This window comes from Ranitomeya imitator, chromosome 4, assembly GCF_032444005.1.
Source record: "Ranitomeya imitator isolate aRanImi1 chromosome 4, aRanImi1.pri, whole genome shotgun sequence".
NCBI classification, from domain to species: domain Eukaryota; kingdom Metazoa; phylum Chordata; class Amphibia; order Anura; family Dendrobatidae; genus Ranitomeya; species Ranitomeya imitator.
The window spans coordinates 292,517,502-292,525,126 of record NC_091285.1 but is presented as its reverse complement, the minus strand read 5'-3'; positions in this window follow the sequence as shown (position 1 = coordinate 292,525,126).

The window sequence follows — 7,625 nt, the reverse complement described above, 5'->3', positions numbered from 1 at the left end:
CTTTTATTAATATACGTAATTAAAATAACCATATAGAATACACAAATATAGTACCAGAGACTGCAAATGCCATATGCTAGTCACAGGAGACCAAATCACATGTATTTTCCCCTATTAAAGTCCTCTCATATGTTGACATTAGGGTTGAGCGACCTTTACTTTTATAGGATCGGGTCGGGTTTCACGAAACCCGACTTTTGAAAAAGTCGGGTCGAGTGAAATCGGCCGATCCTATAAAAAAGTCGGGGTCGGGGTCGGACGAAACCCGAAACCCAATGCAGTGCACTGGGTTTCCATGGTTCCCAGGGTCTGAAGGAGCGGAAACTTTCCTTCAGGCCCTGCGATCCATATTTTAGTGTAAAATAAAGAATAAAAATAAAAAATATCGCAATACTTACCCTCTGACGCGCCCTGGTACTAACCGGGAACCTTCCTTCCTTAGAATCAGCCTTCCAGGACCTTGCGGTGACGTCGCGGTGACGTCGCGGCTTGTGATTGGCCGCGCGGCCGCCCATGTGACCGCTCGTGCGGCCAATCACAAGCCGCGACGTCACCCGCGACGTCACCGAAGGTCCTGGAAGGGCTGATTCTTAGGAAGGAAGGCTGCCGGAAAGAAGCAGGGCGCGTCCGAGGGTGAGTATATTCCTATTACGTATATACTCACCCTTGGACGCGCCCTGCTTCTTTCCGGCAGCCTTCCTTCCTAAGAATCAGCCCTTCCAGGATCTTCGGTGACGTCGCGGCTGACGTCGCGGCTAGTGATTGGCCGCGCGAGCGGTCACATGGGCGGCCGCGCGGCCAATCACAAGCCGCGACGTCACCGCGACGTCACCGCAGGGTCCTGGAAGGCTGATTCTAAGGAAGGAAGGTTCCCGGTTAGTACCAGGGCGCGTCAGAGGGTAAGTATTGCGATATTTTTTATTTTAATTCTTTATTTTACACTTAAATCTGAATTCCGATACCAATTCCCGATATCTTAAACATATCGGGAATCGGTATCGGAATTCCGATTCTAGATTCAAAAGATCGCCGACTTCATGGCCGACCCCACACTGGGGCCGGGTCGGGTTTCATGAAACCCGACCTTGCCAAAAGTCGGCGACTTTTGAAAAATTTCTACCCGTTTCGCTCAACCCTAGTTGACATGAATAAGTATACTGTATCTTTATTATAATTAATATATATGAAAGTGCATATAGTGCAAAATGCTGCCTAATAGCGTGCAAACATACTGTAATATTAAATGTTAACATTAAGAGCTATGTACATTTCTTTATACTTTTGGGTATTTATTGCTGCTCTTACATACCAGGCATATGTAGCAGAGGCAATGGAATATCAGGGTTTGGAAAAGCAGGATAGGACCCAGTATTAAGGACATAATTCTCTCTCCCTTGAAACCGGATTACACTTTTTTCTCACATGATCAACTGCGATCACATGATCGGGGACTACAAAAACAAAACCTGATCATGTTCTCCAGGGTCTCAGCTACCCCGCGTAGCTGAAACACCAAAGATTATCCAACTCTGGAGGGAGCTCTGACCTTATTCTCAATCAAAGTGTTGATGAGGGAATAAGACCCCTTAGTGGCCGCAATTTTAATGTGCATTGGTGGTCGTTTAGGGGTTAAAATGCAAAAGTGCTTGCACTTACAAGCACTAAGTGAAAATACCCATTGATAAAGATGGGAATTAACCTTGGCTAAAGTATGTATCCCTCCCCCTGACTGTAAAATAGCTTATTTATTTTAAGAGAAACAGACTGACCACCTGGCCATTGTAACTAATATTTATGTATATAGTTGAGAGACTTATTCCGCTGGTTTAAAGTAACAATTTGAAGTTATATAGGGTCCTTATGGCAAGAAATTAATGTATAAATTCTGCAATAAAGTTTTAGTGTGCTGCAAACTTTAGTCATGCCTTTGCTTGCCGCTTACTTCCAGGATTTTTAAGTACTGCTACAGTATTACAATAAAGTATGTTTAAACACCACTACCCTTTTATATATCTCTTTCAGCAGCTTTTCATACATTTACATACATGCTTGGAAGTTTTAGAGTTACAATTATATTTAAAACTAGCTGAAGAGCCCGGCATTGCCTGGGCATAGTAAATATCTGTGGTTAGTTATAGCACCTCACTTCTCTTATTTTCCCATCACGCCTCTCATTTTCCCAATCACCTCTTTCATTTTCCCCCTCATATCTCTCATTTTCTCCCTTACACCTCTCATTTTCTCCCTCACTCCTCTCATTCTCCCCTAACACTTGTCATTTCGACCTCACATCTGTCATTTTCCGATCACTCCACTATTTTCCCTCACTCCTCTTTCGACCTCACATCTGTCATTTTACGATCACTCCACTATTTTCCCTCACTCCTCTCATTTTGCACTCACACCTTTTCATTTTCACCTTAGTATATACATGTTTGTCATCTCCCTTATATATAGTATACACCTGTATGTCATCTCCTGTATATAGTATATACCTGTATGTCATCTCCCCTGTATATATAATATACCTGCTGTGTGTCATCTCCCCTGTATATAGTATATACCTGTATGTCATCTCCTCCTATATATAGTATATACCTGTATGTCATCTCCTTCTATATATAGTATATACCTGTATGTCATCTCCTCCTGTATATAGTATATACCTGTGTGTCATCTCCCCTGTATATAGTATATATCTGTGTGTCATCTCCTCCTGTATATAGCATATACCTGTATGTCATCTCCTCCTGTATATAGTATATACCTGTAGGTCATCTGCTCCTGTATATAGTATATACCTGTGTGTCATCTCCTTCTGTATATAGTATGTACCTGTATGTCATCTCCTCTATATAGTATATACCTGTGTGTCATCTCTCCTGTATATAGTATATATCTGTGTGTCATCTCCCCTGTATATAGTATATACCTGTGTGTCATCTCCTCCTGTATTAAACCTCGTTCACACGTTATTTGCTCAGTATTTTTACCTCAGTATTTGTAAGCTAAATTGGCAGCCTGATAAATCCCCAGCCAACAGCAAGCCCTCCCCCCGGCAGTATATATTAGCTCACACATACACATAATAGACAGGTCATGTGACTGACAGCTGCCTTATTTCCTATATGGTACATTTGTTGCTCTTGTAGTTTGTCTGCTTATTAACCCCTTAGTGACAGAGCCAATTTGGTACTTAATGACCAGGCCAATTTTTGCAATTCTGACCACTGTCACTTTATGAGGTTATAACTCTGGAACTCTTCAACGGATCCCGCTGATTCTGAGATTGTTTTTTCGTGACATATTGTACTTCATGTTAGTGGTAACATTATTTTGATATTACTTGCGATTATTTATGAAAAAAACGGAAATATGGCGAAAATTTTTAAAATTTTGCAATTTTCAAACTTTGTATTTTTATGCCCTTAAATCAGAGAGATATGTCATGAAAAATAGTTAATAAATAACATGTCCCACATGTCTACTTTACATCAGCACAATTTTGGAAACAAAATTTTTTTTTGTTAGGGAGTTATAAGGGTTAAAATTTGACCAGCAATTTCTCATTTTTACAACACCATTTTTTTTTAGGGACCGCATCACATTTGAAGTCATTTTGAGGGGTCTATATGATAGAAAATAATGAAGTGTGACACCATTCTAAAAACTACACCCCTCAAGGTTCTCAAAACCACATTCAAGAAGTTTATTAACCCTTTACGTGCTTCACAGGAACTGAAACAATGTGGAAGGAAAAAATGAACATTTAACTTTTTTTTGCAAACATCTTAATTCAGAACCATTTTTTTTATTTTCACAAGTGTAAAAACAGAAATGTAACCATAAATTTTGTTATGCAATTTCTCCTGAATACGCCAATACCCCATATGTGGGGGTAAACCACTGTTAGGGCACACCGCAGAACTTAGAAGTGAAGGAGCGCCGTTTGACTTTTTCAATGCAGAATTGGCTGGAATTGAGATCGGACGCCATGTCACGTTTAGAGAGCCCTTGATGTGCCTAAACAGTAGAAACTCCCCACAAGTGACACCATTTTGGAAACTAGACCCCTTAAGGAACTTATCTAGATGTGTGGTGAGCACTTTGAACCCCCAAGTGCTTCACAGAAGTTTATAACGTAGAGCCGTGAAAAAAAAAATTGCTTTTGTTTACACAAAAATGATCTTTTCGCCCACAAATTCTTATTTTCACAAGGGTAACAGGAGAAATTAGACCAAAAAAGTTGTTGTGCGATTTCTCCTGAATACATAGATACCCCATATGTGAGGGTAAACCACTTTTTGGGCGCACCGCAGAGCTTGGAAGTGAAGGAGCGCCGTTTTACTTTTTCAATGTAGAATTGGCTGGAATTGAGATTGGACGCCATGTCGCGTTTGGAGAGCCCCTGATGTGCCTAAACAGTAGAAACTCCCCACAAGTGACACCATTTTGGAAACTAGACCCCTTAAGGAACTTATCTAGATGTGTGGCGAGCACTTTGAACCCCCATGTGCTTCACAGAAGTTTATAACGTAGAGCCGTGAAAAAAAAAAATCGCATTTTTTCTACAAAAATGATCTTTTTGCCCACAAATTTTTATTTTCACAAGGGTAACAGGAGAAATTAGACCACAAAAGTTGTTTTGCAATTTCTCCTGAGTACGCTGATACCCAATATGTGGGGGTAAACAGCTGTTAGGGCGCACCGCAGAGCTTGGAAGAGAAGGAGTGCCGTTTTACTTTTTCAATGTAGAATTGGCTGGAATTGAGATTGGACGCCATGTCGCGTTTGGAGAGCCCCTGATGTGCCTAAACAGTGGAAACCCCCCACAAGTGACACCATTTTGGAAACTAGACCCCTTAAGGAACTTATCTAGATGTGTGGCGAGCACTTTGAACCCCCATGTGCTTCACAGAAGTTTATAACGTAGAGCCGTGAAAAAAAAAATTGCATTTTTTCTACAAAAATGATCTTTTTGCCCACAAATTTTTATTTTCACAAGGGTAACAGGAGAAATTAGACCACTAAAGTTGTTGTGCAATTTGTCCTGAGTACGTCGATACCCAATATGTGGGGGTAAACCACTGTTTGGGCGCACCGCAGAGCTTGGAAGAGAAAGAGTGCCGTTTTACTTTTTCAATGTAGAATTGGCTGGAATTGAGATTGGACGCCAAGTCGCGTTTGGAGAGCCCCTGATGTGCCTAAACAGTAGAAATCCCCCACAAGTGACCCCATTTTGGAAACTAGACCCCCCATGGAACTTATCTAGATGTGTGGTGAGAACCTTGAATGCCCAAGTGCTTCACAGAAGTTTATAATGCAGAGCCGTGAAAATAAAAAATATTTTTTTTTTCCACAAAAAAGATTTTTTAGCCACCAAATTTTTATTTTCACAAGGGTAACAAGAGAAATTGGACCCCAAAAGTTGTTGTCCAATTTGTCCTGAGTATGCTGGTACCCCATATGTGGGGGTAAACCACTGTTTGGGCGCACGGCAGAGCTCGGAAGGAAGGAGCGCCGTTTTGGAATGCAGACTTTGATAGAATGGTCTGCGGGTATTATGTTGCGTTTGCAGAGCCCCTGATGTACCTAACCAGTAGAAACCCTCCACAAGTGACCCCATTTTGGAAACTAGACCCCCCAAGGAACTTATCTAGATGTGTGGTGAGAACTTTGAATGCCCAAGTGCTTCACAGAAGTTTAGAATGCAGAGTCGTGAAAATAAAAAATATTTTTTTTTCCACAAAAAAGATATTGTAGCCCCAAGTTTTTATTTTCACAAGGGTAACAGGAGAAATTGGACTGCAATAGTTGTTGTCCAATTTATCCCGAGTACGCTGATGCGCCATATGTGGGGGTAAACCACTGTTTGGGCGCACGGCAGAGCTCGGAAGGGAAGGAGCGCCTTTTTGGAATGCAGACTTTGATAGAATGGTCTGTGGGCATTATGTTGCGATTGCAGAGCCCCTGATGTACCTAAACTGTAGTAACCCCCCACAAGTGACCCCATTTTGGAAACTAGACCCCCCAAGGAACTTATCTAGATGTGTGGTGAGAACTTTGAATGCCCAAGTGCTTCACAGAAGTTTAAAATGCAGAGTCGTGAAAATAAAAAATATTTTTTTTTTTCACAAAAAAGATTTTGTAGCCCCCAAGTTTTTATTTTCACAAGGGTAACAAGAGAAATTGGACCACAGAAGTTGTTGTCCAATTTATCCCGAGTACGCTGATGCCACATATGTGGGGGTAACCCACTGTTTGGGCGCACGGCAGAGCTCAGAAGGGAGGGAGCACCATTTGACTTTTTGAGCGCAAAATTGGCTGTCGTGTTTGGAGACCCCCTGATGTACCTAAACAGTGGAAACCCCCCAATTCTAGCTCCAACCCTAACCCCAACACACCCCTAACCCTAATCCCAACCTGATCCATAATCCTAATCACTAACCCTAACCATAATCACAACCCTTACCCCAAAACAACCCTAATGTCAACCCTAACCATAACCCTAATCAAAACCCTAAATCCAACACACCCCTAATCCTAATCTCAACCCTAACCTCAAACCTAACCCTAATCCCAATACACCCCTAATCACAACCCTAACCTTAACCCTAATCCCAAACCTAACCCTAATCCCAAGCGTAACCCTAATGCCAACCCTAACCCTAATACCAACCCTAATCCAAACCCTAACCCTAATCCCAGCTCTAACCCTAACTTTAGCCCCAACCCTAGCCCTAACTTTAGCCCCAACCCTAACCCTAGGGCTACTTTCACACTTGCGTCGTTTGGCATTCCATCGCAATCCGTCATTTTGGACAAGAAACGGATCCTGCAAATGTGCCCGCAGGATGCGTTTTTTGCCCATAGACTTGTATTGCCGACGGATCGTGACGGATGGCCACACGTCGCGTCCGTCGTGCACTGGATCAGTTGTGTTTTGGCGGAGCGTCGGCACAAAAAAAACGTTCAATGACACGTTTTTTTGTACGTCGCATCCGCCATTTCTGACCGCGCATGCGTGGCCGTAACTCCGCCCCCTCCTCCCCAGGACATAGATTGGGCAGCGGATGTGTTGAAAAACTACAGCTGCTGCCCACGTTGTGCACAATTTTCACAACGTGCGTCGGTATGTCGGGCCGACGCATTGCGACGGCCCCGTACCGACGTAAGTGTGAAAGAAGCCTAACCCTACGTTTAGCCCCAACCCTAACCCTAAATTTAGCCCCAACCCTAACCCTAAATTTAGCCCCAACCCTAGCCCTAACCCTAGCCCTAACCCTACCCCTAACCCTACCCCTAACCCTAACCCTAACCCTAACCCTAACCCTACCCCTAACCCTACCCCTAACCCTACCCCTAACCCTAACCCTACCCCTAACCCTACCCCTAACCCTACCCCTAACCCTACCCCTACCCCTACCCCTAACCCTACCCCTAACCCTAACCCTACCCCTAACCCTACCCCTAACCCTAACCCTACCCCTAACCCTACCCCTACCCCTAACCCTGCCCCTAACCCTACCCCTAACCCTAATTTTAGCCCCAACTGCTGTTCTCCTGCCGGCCGGCAGATGGAGACAGATGGCGGGCGCACTGGGCATGCGTCCGCCATGTTCTGC